Source organism: Cololabis saira, chromosome 5, assembly GCF_033807715.1.
Source record: "Cololabis saira isolate AMF1-May2022 chromosome 5, fColSai1.1, whole genome shotgun sequence".
NCBI classification, from domain to species: domain Eukaryota; kingdom Metazoa; phylum Chordata; class Actinopteri; order Beloniformes; family Belonidae; genus Cololabis; species Cololabis saira.
The window spans coordinates 1,123,394-1,140,090 of record NC_084591.1 but is presented as its reverse complement, the minus strand read 5'-3'; the positions used below and the strand labels follow the sequence as shown (position 1 = coordinate 1,140,090).

The 16,697-nt window shown below is 42.6% G+C and overlaps 1 protein-coding gene across 3 annotated transcripts in view; it reads right to left on the bottom strand.

The window, feature by feature from the left end:
• The window catches only part of LOC133443642 (protein NLRC3-like), a 32,352-nt gene extending 26,590 nt beyond the window's left edge, over positions 1-5,762 (bottom strand). For 2 of the 3 annotated variants that reach the window (XM_061720735.1, XM_061720737.1), the window contains exon 1: positions 5,511-5,762. The gene's annotated coding sequence lies outside the window, so the exon portion shown is untranslated. Of the gene's footprint in view, positions 1-3,134; positions 3,198-5,510 lie in introns of those variants that run through there. The other variant, XM_061720736.1, reaches the window with a different exon arrangement.
• Between the last annotated feature and the right edge of the window lie 10,935 nt (positions 5,763-16,697).

Genomic DNA, 16,697 nt, shown 5'->3' with positions numbered 1-16,697 from the left:
ATGATCTAATGGGGGAGTGTGTTAAAGCAGCCAACGTCACCCGCCGTGTGGTATGCGCCTCCATAGCCAACCACGTTGGTGGAGGGTCAAAAGTTTCATATAGCAGCCAGTACTTCAGAATCCTGATATTGGCAAACCAGTAGTAAAACCTAAAGTTAGGCATTGCCATTCCTCCAAGAGACTTAGGTCTCTGTAAGCCTTGCTTGCGTATCCTAGATACTTTTTTATCCCATATAAACTCGGTGATCATGCTGTCTAGTCTCCTAAAAATATTCATCTTAACTGTATTGATGCGAGCAGCTAGAGAAAGATTGAGTATACACCAACGTTCAAAGTCCTTTTTGAGTTTTTTCATTAAGGAGGCAAAGTTAGTTTTGTTTAAATCCTCATATTTAAGTGCAACATAAACTCCAAGGTATGTAAAACCCTCCGTAGCAACCTTAAAGGGTAGATTACGCAGGGGATACTTCCTAGCTGCTTCATTAACAGGAAAAATGTCGCTTTTGCTTAAGTTAAGCTTGTAACCAGATATCCGACCAAATGAGTCAAGGGTATCCAGAGCGGCTGGAACTGAGACGGGTAAATTGGAAACGTACAAGAGCAGATCATCTGCATAGAGAGAGACTTTCAACTCGACCCAATGCCTAGAAATGCGAGTAATACGTGGATTTCTTCTGAGTGCCACAGACAGTGGTTCTATGGCTAATGCGAACAACAGTGGACTCAAAGGACAGCCCTGTCTGGTAGAGCGGTATAGACGAAAATAGTCTGATTGATCATTATTGATCCTAACGGAGGCCAGCGGGAATGAATAGAGCAGCTTAACCCATGAGATAAAATTTTCTCCAAAACCAAACCGCCCCAGGGTTTAGAACAAATAGTTCCACTCCACCCTATCAAAAGCCTTCTCAGCATCCAATGATATTAAGGCCTCATGGGTGGAAGGGAAGGGGGAGGGGTTATAGATGGCACCGAACAACTGTCTAAGATTGGAGAATGATTGCCTCCCACAAATGAACCCTGTTTGTTCTGGAGAAATAATAGACGGCAAGCGAGACTCCAGGCGTGAAGCCAGCAATTTTGACAATAGCTTAAAGTCCACATTTAATAAGCTAATTGGGCAATAGGATGTACAGTCAAGGGGATCCTTGCCTTTCTTAATTAGAAGGGAAATGGAGGCCTGAGTAAGAGTCTGCGGGAGACACCCCGATCCGAATGCTTCATTGAACATGTCCAGGAGTATTGGACCTAGTTTATGAAAAAACTTCTTATAAAAGTCGGATGGAAAACCATCTGGTCCCGGACATTTCCCGCTTTGCAAGTTTGAAGCAGCCGCCCTAAGTTCTTCCAAGGTGATTGGTTTCTCCAACTCCTCAATTACAGGTTGCTCAATATAAGGAATGTCTAGATCATTGAAGAAAGTGTCGAAGGCCGAGTCAGAGACCTGATCTGAGGAGTACAGTTTGGAATAGAACTGTTTGAAGGTATTATTAATTTCACAGGGAATAGTTGTAATACCGGAATCCGACCGAATCTGTGGAATGAGGTTGGAAGTAGACCTTTGCCGTAGTTGGTGTGCCAATAATCTACCTGCCTTATCGCCTTGTTCAAAAAAACTGGATCTTGTCTGAATTAACAGTTCTGTGGCATGATTTGTTGTGAGAACGTTATATTCTGATTGTAGAGTAAGACGCTCTTTATAAAGTTCTGAAGACGGGGAGTCAGCATATGTGGCATCAATTTGGACTATACGTTGAGATAAGTTAGCCGATTTATTTTTCCTACACTTCTCCTCAAATCGTGAATAAGAAATTATCTCCCCTCTAATGTATGCCTTAAGGCTCTCCCACAGCAACGAGGCCGACACATCTGGGGTCTTGTTGAAACTTAAAAAATAATCTATTTGTTTAGAGACAAAATCAACAAAGCCCTCGTTAGTAAGCAGACGAGTATTAAGACGCCATGGTGCTCTCATAATTAAAGAATAAGAATAATAACTTAAAGAAAAATAAACTACTATATAAGGAAAAAGGAGTACCCATGGGTATGAAATAGGCTGAAAAACAAATATAGAAAAACTGCACCGTTAACCTACTGCACACAATAAAAGGAGAAACCCTATCAGATGTGAGAGAAAAAAGAGGGAAAAAAAAACAAAAAGGGAACAAAAGGGAACAAAAATGTTAGGTGCATCCCTCAATAAACTTAGGGATATATATATATATATATATATATATATATATATATATATATATATATATATATATATATATATATATATATAAACAACCTATGATGAGCAGTGTAAGGCTGCTGTCAATAATGTGTGTTATCATCCCCACAAATAAAAATAAAAAGGTAAAAAATAACGAAACAAGATGTGAGTAAATATGATAATGTAAACAGCCTGACTGTATACCCCATAAAATATATGTGTAAAAATAAATAATAATCCTCTCATAAAAAAGTATTTAAATAAATAATGTATTCTTAGTCATTATCAAGTATCATTGCCTAAATATAAACAACAACAAAAACAAAGATTATCTTGAGAAAAAAATCTAAACCAACCTTCAAGTTGTAACCCAAATTTAACTCCCCTAAGTGTGCAAAAACAGCAGAGAATGAGGGAGAGGGACAAAAGAAAGCATTAAAGCGGATCTCCACACAACCTGGCAACCTGGCCACAAAGACAGCTCACACACAGTCAGTGATAAACAAGGCTCAGCCGTCCAGGCTGCAGCACCCGATATGCATGGGAAACGTAGTCAATTAGTCGTAGTGTCCTTGGGCAAGACACCTTACCCACCTTGCCCCGTGTGAATGTGTATGAATGTGTTTGAATGTTGGTGGTGGTCGGAGGGGCCGTTAGGCGCGATATGGCAGCCACGCTTCCGTCAGTCTGCCCCAGGGCAGCTGTGGCTACAAACGTAGCAGCTGTGGCTACAAATGTAGCTACCACCACCAGAGAGAATGTGTTTGAATGAATAATGATTTCTGTAAAGCGCTCTGGGTGCCTAGAAGGGCGCTATATAAATCCAAGTCATCATCATCATCATCATCATCATCATCATCATCATCAATTAGATCTTCCGGCCGCGGTGGCCAAGGCACTTGGTGAATGTAGTTCTTACCGCGAGTGAAAACGCAGTCCAGCCGACGCGGTTCCAGTGTTGTGCCGGATTCAGCACCCCTGCCGTGAAAGCACCCCCTCATCGTACACACAATGACAAAAATTATATTCTCATTCCACACACTCACACAAACACATACTTAGGAGTTTATATTATATATGTTTACAAATATTATGGAAGACAACACAGTAAGCAGGCTATTAATTAATGACATCAATAACCATTTACCCGATTTTTGTTATGTGACTGTGATTGTGGGAAAGTATGACTAATGTTGAATCCATGAGCGCATTTAAACATGAATCATCAACACAAAACTGGACGCTAAACAGTTTGTCAGACGAGGGGGTTCTTTTCATGGCAGGGGTGCTGAATCCGGCACAACACCGGCATCCGGGGCACGTCGTATGCATGGCAAGTGGGAGTTGTAGTCCAAAACAAACGAGACAGCCCAGCTCGTTAGCTTAGCTTAGCTGAAGCTAAGCAACCTCATCCGGAACGACCACTTTTTTAAGGTTCTTCACAACAAAGTCCATCGCCCGAACCGGATCTTCAAACTTACTTGTTTGGCCGTCTGCTGGTGTGATGCGCAAAACCGCAGGAAACATTTATCCAAATTTCACGCCAGGGCACGAGTGTAGCTCCCTCTTCACGGCTGCAAACGCGGTCCTCCTCTTTGCCACGGCCTGGGTGAAGTCAGCGAAGATAGACAGCCTCTTACCCTTATAGACGAATCCGGCGAAACCCGGAAGTCGAGCGGCCGCCATTACTGCGGTGGCGGCTCCGCTCCTCCGCTCCAGCCCATAGACATATATACGTATGGATCTATTACTCCGCTCCCTGCCAGGCTCTCTTAATGTATTTGTATCATCTGAAAACTCCTGTCCCGTCGCTGCATTTGTTTTGATAGTGAATGAAGACGGGAGGGACTTTCAAAACTACTTTTCTGTTTCACCAAGTGAACAGACGGAACGCAAAAAAAGATGTTAAACTGCTGCAAAGGAACTGGAATTTACCGGGATACCTTAAACAAGGAAGCCAGGGAGCGGTATATGGAGAAAATAATGATTATTAACGGTTTGGGTTCATATGAAATCACTACTAAAGAATGAAGCTCCGATGAGGATTTACTGCCGCAGTTCTGCAGAACCACCGTCTTACTACCTTGTTTAGTGTTTGGCAGCTGCTTTGGTAAATGTTTGACTCGCCATGTGTTTCAATAAATTAGTATAATATAACATACAGTACATCTTTTTTATTACTCTTACTTCTCTTTTCTTTTTTTTTATGCTGAAGAGGCTCCGAGGCGTGAGCAATATTTTTCTTTTCCTCGTGAGATTATTTTTTTCTTCTGCAGCTACAAATAGAGTTGATATTTTTTCCTCAACAAACTAGTTTTATCTGCAGATTGGGGTTATGTATGTATGTATTCTGTATCATCCGGAGCTGAGATAGTTCTGCCCTTCAATTAGAGACCTGTAATTGCGTTTTTTTTCGTCATCGGACGCCAGGCGATCAATAAAATATTCTTGGATACCTAAAATAAAACAAAACATAAACAGGTAATATTTAATTGTGCAGACGTGCCTCGTAAGGAGAGGAGGTGGAGAGAGCTATATTACAGTTTTTAATCATACACTCCCTTATCTCCCTATTCCTCTATTCTTTCCTGCTTATCGCTCAAACAAATCATTATTTATAAATTAACATCAGCATTAATTTAAGATACCTTCATTATTTATGGAAGGCCACTGTCTAACATCATTAATCCAGCTATAATGATGCTGTAGAGCGTCAGGTTACAATAACTGCGCTGCGGTGGCAGATTGACACCTGCCACCGCAGCGATGGCGCCACCGCAAGATGGCGGCGCACACAAACCGGTCGCCGGATTCGTCTATAGTTGAGAGGGGAGCATTCCCTGGCTCGCCGTAGTTACGGTTACGGACCTGAAACAGGTTCACTCGCATGATGACAGGACGCGGAGGTTCCCCTTCCTTGGGTCGGGCTCGCAGGCTACGATGACACCGGTCCAAGACTGGCGGTTCGTCCAAGGAAAGCAGGTCCTTCAGCAGCTTCGCACACAGATTCAGTGGGTCGCGGACCCTCCACGCCCTCGGGTAAGCCTATCAGTCTTATATTATTTAACCTCTGGCGTGATTCCAAATCTTCACACTTGTCTGAAAGGGATTTGACCTGGCCGGACAACGTGCTAACCGTAGCTTGTAGCTCAGTAACTTCGGTAGCTGGGTCACTCGCCGAGCGTTCCAGCTCCACAATAGATCAGCCCTGAGCTTCCATTTTACTCTCCATCGGCTTCAGCGCCCCAGTCATCTCCCTCTTAACTGTATCAGCCACAATTGCACCATCACCTACCTGAACTGCTGATCATTCACCGACTCCGCTCCAACATCTGGACGCGTTGAACCGTCGGCTCCTTCGTCCTTCAGTTCCAGCTGTGACTCCGTTAACGGGAATGATCTTTGTCCAGAAACGGAGCTGCTGGCAGTTTAAAAACTGCTCTGATCGCCTTCACACGGAGCTGCCTCGCAGGAAACTTGACTATCTGTGTTGTCTCTCTTAATGTTGTAAAAAGTAGGCGAGGCGCGACTCTTATCAGCTTATCTCTTATCTCTAAACCAAGCACTCTTTGTACATGAGGCCAAAGGACTCTAATGAACCTATAAATTACTGCACTGAGGTTACTTGGTTGCCAGGACCTGGTCCAGGATATATATATATATATATATATATATATATATATATATATATATATATATATATATATATATATATATATATATATATATTGTAGGAGCCATAATTCTCCTCTGCTTTTATGTTCACGGTCTCGTATTGCACCTGCACATTTCATTGACACTTTGGGTGGTGGGCGTGTTCACCGGGGCATGGGCGGTAACAGCTGATAGTATTTCATTCATTACCTTCACCTGGTCAGGGTTTGACAGAGAGGGGGTGAGCTCGAGGAGGTGATATTTTTCTGTTGACCGCAATCACGCAATCACGCACTCACGCACGCAAATGTTGTCTTGGGAACTGGTACCTGGAGTATTTTTACGTGCAAGCAAGGAAAAGAATAAATGTTCAGACGCATAATTGGAGTGGAACTGAATTATTTATACAAGCGCGTCACAGTGTTTCCTCCCCTGCTTAGTCCCTCGCGGCCCTTTTTTTTTGGACTAACAACAGCCGCAATATATGTCAACAGAAAAGTTTCCATCCAAAGTGTTGATCTAGAGGAGTAAACTGTTTTCGTTCGTAAGGATTCCTCATATCGCGCTGGAGCGCTTTGGATCTAAGGAAACATTGAAACGCCTGGAGCACCGCTGCGCGTGCACGCGCTTCATTCATTCATTCATTCGTTCTTTCAATCAATAAAGGAAGCCACGAAGACAAGCTGGGGCAAACGACACAGCAACAGAAGCGGTATGTAGAAACTCCATTTCAGTTCTTGCTGTGTGGATTGTTTGTTTGAGCACAGTCTGAAAACTCTGCTGCCGCTTGTCCATTGGGGACGTGATGTTGTTTGCTGGTGTCGTTTGCTGAAGTGGATGACGTTTATGAGGCAGCGGTGAAGTGATTGATCGTTTTGAAGTGTGTGGATTTTGAGTTTGCTACTGGAAAATGTCAGTGAGTGGATCAAAGGCGAGTTCAGTTGAAAATGGTTCAAAAATGGATGAACAAAAAAGAGAAATTAAACTCACTACCAAGGCCTTGTTCAATAAAATTGAAACTCTCCAGAAGGAACGTAAAGCAATGGTTAACAAAATTAAAGGTCTAACAAACACAATAAAGGATCTTATGCAAAATGATGACAATTTACCACAAGTGCAGTCTCAAATGGAGAAGTTGAATCAAATGGTTGAAAACACCGCCCTGTTACATGAGTCTGTGATTCCTTTACTTCCTAAAAAGGAACAGGAAAAACAAAATGAATGGTTTGCAAATGTGCTCAGATGTAATAATGGATTTGTTGTGGATGCCCAGCAGTGGTGTTCTGAAACTGGGAGACAAATAAGCAATACCATTGCCCAGGTTGCAAAGAATGATGAATTAAATGATGAAATAAATGGAACAAATGATGTTCCCATGTCTGTAACACAACAGGGGTCAACTCTCATTCAAGTTTCTGATACACATCATGCTGAGAAAGAGTCTCATGTTTCATCTCATGTTTCAAAGCACTCGGGACAAAATGATGGAGCCTCTGTTGCACAAGATGACATTAAACCATACGACAGTGTGTCAAACATTGGAAGCAGACGGTCTGGAAAGCAAAGCTCTACTGGAAGTAGGTCCAGTAGCTCAACAACATCATCAGCTCGCATTCAGGCTGAGGCTGACATGGCCGCTCTCATGGCAAAACAAAGGCTTTTAAAGGACAAGCATGCATTGGAGGAACAGGAGGAGCTGTTAAGGAAGAAAAAGGAGCAACTTGCACTTGAAACGGAGATAGCTGCATCAGTGGCTAAAGTGAATGTGCTGAGAGGCTCTGGAGGATCTCGTGTAGCAAGTAATACATCTGTGAAATCCGATGGCATGACCTCTTACTTTGAAAAGGGGCAAAGGAAACTAAAGACACTCAGCGCTGATGCAACCCCATTTGTGCCTGATACAAACATTTCAGCTGGCCAGAATGGTTCACATGTTTTGGGCGCAAGACCTAAAGTGGGATATTTAAATCAGGATTTACAACCTCCACCCACATTGTCAAGACGCTCAGAGGCTAAAATACATCAAAGTGCAACACAAACTCAAGCACCTCCTCTGTTTCAGCCACACCAAGGCTATCTCCCTGCAGCACCAGTGCCAGGCAGTCGAGCATCTTCACAGCCTCAGCACCAAAGCAACCACCCTGCAGCACTGGTTCCAAGCAGTGACCAGCACAACATAATCACAGTCTTGAAGAAACAGAATGAAATAACAGCCTTGTTAGTTCAACAGCAGTCTCTTTCATTTTTGCCTAGAAGAGACATTCAAATTTTTGACGGTGACCCTTTGCAATATCACACATTCATAAGGGCTTTTGAGAACAGCATTGAAAAGAAGACTGACAACTCAAGAGACTGCCTATATTTCCTCGAACAGTACACCAGGGGGCAGCCTCGGGACCTCGTTCGGAGTTGTCAGCATATGGTCCCTGATGGAGGATATGCCAAGGCTAAGAATTTGCTACAAGAGCATTTTGGCAATGCACAGAAAATTGCTTCAGCCTACATGGAAAAGGCTCTTTCATGGCACCCAATAAAATCTGAAGATGTGAAAGCTCTGCAGGCATTTGGTCTCTTTTTGAGAGGCTGCTGCAACGCCATGGAAGAAGTTGAATACATGTGTGATTTGGACATGCCTGCCAATATGCTAACCATCATAAAAAAGTTGCCCTACAAACTCAGGGACAGGTGGAGGACTGTGGCATGTGAGCTGCAGGAGAGGCGTGGACGGAGAGCTACGTTTACTGACGTTGTTGGCTTCATTGAACGACAAGTGAAGATTGCAAGTGATCCACTGTTTGGGGATATACAAGACGCTCCATCAGTTGCAGCAACCAAGGATGTGAGAGTTAAGTTTCAACCTCGCTCTAGGACAAAAGGGAGTAGCTTTGCTACCACCATTGCCACAGTGGAAAGGAAAGTTGAGCCTGTGACAAAGCCGAAGGAGAGAAGCTCATCTGGGACAAGGGTTTGCCTGTTTTGTGGAGGTGGACATTCACTGGATCTGTGCCTTCAATTGGAAAAGAAGGCGCACAGTGAGAAAATTGATTTCTTAAAGGGACATGGTGTGTGTTTTGGATGCCTGTGCATTGGGCACATCAGTAGAGACTGTAAGAAACGGCTTTCATGCAAAGTATGCAGTCTGAAGCACCCTAGCATACTTCATATTCACTCAAAAGAAAAGGAAACAAGTTCACTGCAAACCAAGGGAGAATCGGAGTCGGCACTGGGCGGGGCTCTGATCTCTGTCCAAACCAGTGGTCTTACAGGGGCTGGTGAGCATGATTGTACGCTCTCCATCGTGCCAGTTCATGTCAAGCCTAAGAAGGGGCATGAAACAATGATTACTTACGCCTTCCTGGATCCTGGGAGCTCCGCCTCATTCTGCACAGAGAGGCTGATGAACAGGTTGAATCTCAGGGGAAGAAGAACAGGCATTCTCCTTCGCACTATGGGTCAGGAGAAGGTCGTTGAAAGCTACGTTGTCTCAGATCTGGAAGTGGCTGGATTGGATAGCGATTGTTTTTGTGATCTGCCTGATATCTTCACACAGAAAAACATGCCAGTTCATCAAAGTAACATTCCTAGACAGAAAGACCTCCAAAGGTGGCCACACCTGAAACACATACAAATAACAGAGATTGATTCAGAGATTGACCTGTTGATTGGAACAAATGTTCCCAAGGCACTGGAGCCATGGCAAGTTGTTCGGAGTGTTGATGGAGGCCCATACGCGGTTAAAACCATGTTGGGCTGGACCATAAATGGACCTCTCGGAGGAGAGGGAAGTAGAGCAGCTATTTGTGGACAGCCACATGTCACAGTCAATAGGATCTCTGTGGCAAGATTTGACGACATGTGGAAGCAGCAGCTAAAGGTCGATTTCCCTGAGTGCAGTCAGGATGAGCAGATGGGCTTGTCGAGAGAGGACGATCGCTTTATGGAGTACGTCACAAAGTCTGCAAAGCTGATCGATGGCCATTACAGTATTGGCTTACCCTTGAGGAAAGTGGATGTGAACATGCCAAATAACAGAAGGATTGCCGAACAGCGGGCTCTGAGCCTCAAGAGAAGGTTTGATAAGAATGCTTCGTTTCATGCAGATTACGTTGCTTTCATGAATGACATCATCTCCAAGGGCTATGCAGAGAAAGTATCAGATGAGGACCTAGAGCGTAGTGATGGTAGGGTCTGGTATATACCACATCATGGTGTATACCACCCGCAGAAGAGAAAGATCAGAGTCGTATTCGACTGTGCAGCTACGTTCCAGGGAACATCGTTGAACGCACAACTCCTGCAGGGTCCTGATCTTACCAGCACACTGATTGGTGTCATGACTCGGTTCAGAAAGGAACCCGTTGTGCTCATGGCAGACATCGAGGCCATGTTTCACCAGGTTAGAGTACCACCTGAAGATTCAGATCTATTGAGGTTTCTCTGGTGGCCGGAGGGAGATCATTATCAGAACCTGGTGGAGCATAGAATGGTTGCACACCTGTTTGGAGCTACATCCTCACCAAGTTGCGCAAGTTTTGCACTTAGGAAGTGTGCAGAGGACAATCAGGAGCAGTTCAGCCCCAAGGTAATTGACACAGTCCTGCACAATTTCTATGTTGATGATTGCCTTTCATCTGTGGCTTCTGAAGAGGAGGCAGTAGCACTATATCAAGACCTGCGTGCCCTTTGTGCTAAAGGGGGCTTTAAACTCACAAAGTGGATTAGCAACCGACGTGCTGTGCTGACTGCTATACCTCCAGAAGAGAGAGCTAAGGAGGTTAAGGATCTGGACTTGGACAATGACACACTTCCTATAGAAAGAGCATTGGGCGTACAGTGGTGTGTGCAGTCGGATATGTTTAAGTTCAAGATCATGATCAGAGACAGACCTTTAACCAGGAGAGGGATCCTATCCACAGTCAGCTCTATCTATGACCCCTTGGGAATCTTGGCGCCTGTGGTTCTATCTGCCAAAAAGATTCTTCAGGACTTATGCAGAAAGGGACTTGGTTGGGACAATGCTATACCGACGTCGGCTGCACAAGAATGGACAGGATGGCTGGAGAAACTCTGTCAGCTTGCAGATTTCAAGGTTGAGAGATGCCTGAAACCAGTGGATTTTGGGGAGGTAGTGTCTGCTCAGCTACACCATTTCGCAGATGCAAGTGAAAGCGGCTATGGGACAGTGACTTACCTGTTATTACACAACATTCACAGGCAAGTGCACTGTGTTTTCATAATGGGGAAGGCCAGGGTTGTCCCATTGAAACCAATCACTATCCCTCGTATGGAGCTGACGGCTGCCATGGTGGCGAGTCGAATGGATGAGATATGGAGGAAGGAGCTGCGGATGCAACTTCATGACTCAATTTTTTGGACTGATAGTACTTCTGTACTGAAGTACATCAGGAATGAGACCTCAAGGTTCCGAATTTTCGTAGCCAACAGGGTGTCAAAGATACTCAGTGTGTCGAATCCGTCTCAGTGGAGGTATGTTAATACTACCAACAATCCTGCTGATATGGCCTCCAGGGGAGTCAAAGTGGAGTCACTGCTGAAGGACGACGCTTGGGTGTCTGGACCTCGGTTTCTCAGTGGACCTTTAGAGGAGTAGCCTGTAAACCCTGATGGTTCTGGGAAAATCTCCCTAGATGACCCTGAGATCAAGATGAGCCAGGTGAACGCGGTACAGGCTGAAGAGGAGGTTGATGCAGTAACCCGTTTGATCAATCACTTCTCCTCTTGGACCCATCTAAAAAAAATGGTTGGTTGGATCCTCAGGTTTAAGAGCCTGCTGCGTCTTAGTCAGGAAAGGAGGCAATTGAGTGTGACTCTTGCTCAGTCTGGCCTGGATAAGAACCAACAGGAAAGAGAAATGGAGAAGGGGATGCAGAGTGTCAAGGCTCAAGCTGCTAGTGGTTCTCTTTCAATTGAGGAGCTCAGAAAGGCTGAGATGGAGATCATCTGCTTCTGTCAAAGGAAGAGGTTTCCAGATGAGTTCAACAGCTTGCTAAAGGGAGAGAGTGTGAAAAGGACTAGCCATATCTACAAGCTCAATCCAGTCCTCAACGATGGTGTTCTAAGAGTCGGGGGGCGTCTTAGCCGAGCAGCTATGCCTGAAGAAGCTAAACATCCTGCCATATTGGCGAAAGATCTTCACATTTCTGATATCATTCTTCAGCATATACATCAGGAGGTGGGACATAGTGGTCGCAACCACATGTTATCTAGCCTGCGTCAAAGGTATTGGATCCCAGGTGCTAGTGTGGCTATAAGGAGAATCCTGTCGAAATGTATTGTCTGTCGGCGACTGTATGCTGCTCCAGCACACCAACAGATGGCAGACTTGCCTCGGGACAGAGTTTCTCCAGATGAACCGCCATTCACACGTGTTGGAGTAGATTACTTTGGGCCCTTTGAAATCAAGCGGGGGAGGAGCATGGTGAAGAAATATGGAGTTCTCTTCACCTGCTTAGCAATAAGAGCCATCCACATCGAAGTAGCGTCATCTTTGGACACGGATTCATTTATTAATGCTCTTCGACGCTTCATAGCAAGACGTGGACAAGTGTTGGAGTTGCGCTCAGATAATGGAACTAACTTCGTCGGAGCTGAGCGGGAATTGAGGAAGGCCATGGAAGGTTGGAACCTTGTTCAAATCAACGACACCCTCCTTCAGAAGGGGATTAAGTGGATTTTCAATCCCCCCACTGCATCACATCATGGAGGAGTATGGGAACGGTTGATTAGATCTGTGAGGAAGGTCCTGAATTCCACCTTGAAGGTGCAAAACCTTGATGAAGAAGGTCTTCACACAGTTCTCTGCGAAGCAGAAGCTATCATCAACAGTCGACCCATAACCAGAGCATCCACTGATCCCAATGACTTGGAAGCTTTAACTCCTAACCATCTTTTGTTGCTCAAGACCATGCCATCGTTTCCACCGGGGCAGTTCCAAAGAGAAGATACGTATGCTCGTCGCAGATGGAGACAAGTTCAGTACATGTCCGACTTATTTTGGAAACGATGGGTCAAGGAATACTTGCCTCTGCTTCAGGAGCGCCAGAAGTGGTCAAGTGTCAAGCGCAACTTTCTTCCTGGAGATATTGTGCTCATAGTGGATGATTCAGCACCTCGCAATTCATGGCTCACAGGAAGGATTGTGCAAACGATCCCAGATAGAAGAGGACTGGTGCGCCAGGTGCGGATCAAGACGAAGACCAGCTATCTGGACAGACCTATTACAAAGGTTTGCCTTCTACAGGAAGCAGAAGATCCATGAGGACGTGCAGCTGACCTTTGAACTTCATAGACTTCATTGTCTTATGAATTTTGACACTGTCACATGGACTTTGGACTATTTTTTGTGTTGGCCTAAAGAAGAAAAGGACATTCAAAGGAACTGTATCTTTCTCTCAAGTTTTTCTTGTATATAATGTGTAGTGGTGTAATTATTATTGGAATAATTAAGGGGCTGGAATGTAGGACCCATAATTCTCCTCTGCTTTTATGTTCACGGTCTCGTATTGCACCTGCACATTTCATTGACACTTTGGGTGGTGGGCGTGTTCACCGGGGCATGGGCGGTAACAGCTGATAGTATTTCATTCATTACCTTCACCTGGTCAGGGTTTGACAGAGAGGGGGTGAGCTCGAGGAGGTGATATTTTTCTGTTGACCGCAACCAGTAATCACGCACTCACGCACGCAAATGTTGTCTTGGGAACTGGTACCTGGAGTATTTTTACGTGCAAGCAAGGAAAAGAATAAATGTTCAGACGCATAATTGGAGTGGAACTGAATTCTTTAAACAAGCGCGTCACAGTGTTTCCTCCCCTGCTTAGTCCCTCGCGGCCCTTTTTTTTTGGACTAACAGCCGCAATATATATATATATACATATACACACACACATATGTATACATATATATACACACACATATGTATACATATATATACACATACACATACATATACATTACACATATATAGAGAACTATTTTACATTAATAGGCATGGAGACTAAGGACACCTTCAGAGCGCTGGAGAGCTCCTTCAGCGACAGGCTCCTTCACCCTAGGTGTGTGAAGGAGCTACAGAAGGTCCTTCCTCCTGCAGCTGTGAGAGGGTTAGGGTTAGTTAGGGTTAGAGTTAGGTTAGGGGTAGGTTAGGTTAGAGTTAGGGTTAGTTAGGGTTAGGTTAGAGTTAGGGTTAGTTAGGGTTAGGGTTAGTTAGGGTTAGGGTTAGTTAGGGTTAGAGTTAGGGTGAAGGAGCTACAGAAGGTCCTTCCTCCCTGCAGCTGTGAGACTACACAACCAGCACTGCTCACAGTAGACCACAAACAATCCTGACAATAAATATACAAACCGGAAAATAATGTGCAATACCATTCTCTGCAACGTGCATAAATAACATCTGTAAATATCCATCTGTTTTTCTTTTTGTATACTAGTATTTTTTTATTTATTACTATTTTTATTCTCCTTCTTCTTCTTATTATTATTATTATTATTATTGTATATACTGTTTATAGTGTTTTTTATTATTATTATTATTATTGTGTGATATTGATGCCTCTTGTTTTGCACTATCCCCTTTGCTGCTGTAATCTGGAAATGTCCCCTCTGGGGGACTATTAAAGGATTTCTTATCTTATCTTAAGGATAAGGAGACTGATTTGTCTGGTTGTGTTTCTCTCCATCTATGACATGAGCTGATGTATTTAGCGGCTTCTAAAGAACTTTCCTTTTTTTCTCCAATTAAATGTAGGATTTTGTCCTGATCTGGAAGGGAATCAAAATCCTGGACTTGTTGTTTAATTTTATGAAAGAACTTAGATCTAATGTCGTTGTAATGTTCACACTCTAACAGGAAGCGTTGTTCTGTTTCCAGCTGTCTGTGTGGACAGAGCCCACACAGACAGTCCTCTCTGGTCCCGGTCCTGGTCCAGGTCCTGGTCCAGGTCCTGGTCCTCTCTGGGCTGCCAGGTCTGTCTCTCTCTCTCTCTCTCTCTCTCTCTCGCTCTCTCGCTCTCTCTCTCTCTCTCTCTCTCTCTCTCTCTCTCTCTCTCTCTCTCTCTCTCTCTCTCTCTCTCTCTCTCTCTCTCTCTCTCTCATCATTTGAGTGTGTTTTCCTTCCAAAACCATGTAAAAAGATCGTCTCTTGCAGTTCTAACATTCACCTAGTTTCAGATCACTAGATCCCGTGATGTGGGCGTGTTTACACTAACTTGATACATTAAAATCGATAAAAAAATATTTTTTTTTATGCTTGGAGTTCCTGGGTCACGTGATTTTGAAGCTCATGGGGAGAAAAGACAAAGATACTGATCCAGAGTGACTGACTGTTGACCAACCAGAAACCGACTTCACGCGTCAGCACCACGGACAGCGCCCGGCGCGTTTTCAGGCTTTTAGAGGAAAAAAAACTTAATTCATTTTCACTTATTAGTCTCGGTGATGAACTCCGACCCGGCCCGGGGCATCAACAAAAACATTATCAACAAAAACATTATCAACAAAAACATTATCAACAAAAACATTATCAACACAAACATTATCAACAAAAACATCAACAAAAACATCATCAACACAAACATTATCAACAAAAACATTATCAACACAAACATTATCAACACAAACATTATCAACAAAAACATTATCAACAAAAACATTATCAACAAAAACATTATCAACAAAAACATTATCAACACAAACATTATCAACAAAAACATCAACAAAAACATCATCAACACAAACATTATCAACAAAAACATTATCAACACAAACATTATCAACACAAACATTATCAACAAAAACATTATCAACAAAAACATTATCAACAAAAACATTATCAACAAAAACATTATCAACACAAACATTATCAACAAAAACATCAACAAAAACATCATCAACACAAACATTATCAACAAAAACATCAACAAAAACATCATCAACACAAACATTATCAACACAAACATTATCAACAAAAACATTATCAACAAAAACATTATCAACACAAACATTATCAACACAAACATTATCAACAAAAACATTATCAACAAAAACATTATCAACAAAAACATTATCAACAAAAACATTATCAACACAAACATTATCAACACAAACATTATCAACAAAAACATTATCAACAAAAACATTATCAACAAAAACATTATCAACAAAAACATTATCAACACAAACATTATCAACAAAAACATTATCAACAAAAACATTATCAACACAAACATTATCAACACAAACATTATCAACAAAAACATTATCAACAAAAACATTATCAACACAAACATTATCAACACAAACATCATCAACACAAACATTATCAACAAAAACATTATCAACACAAACATTATCAACAAAAACATTATCAACAAAAACATTATCAACAAAAACATTATCAACAAAAACATTATCAACACAAACATTATCAACAAAAACATTATCAACAAAAACATTATCAACAAAAACATTATCAACAAAAACATTATCAACACTAACATCAACACTAACATCAACACTAACATCAACACTAACATTACCAACACTAACATTATCAACAAAAACATTATCAACAAAAACATTATCAACAAAAACATTATCAACAAAAACATCATCAACACAAACATTATCAACACAAACATCAACACTAACATTACCAACACTAACATTATCAACAAAAACATCATCAACAAAAACATCATCAACAAAAACATCAACACAAACATCAACACTAACATCATCAACAAAAACATCAACACTAACATCATCAACACAAACATTATCAACACAAACATCAACACTAACATCAACACTA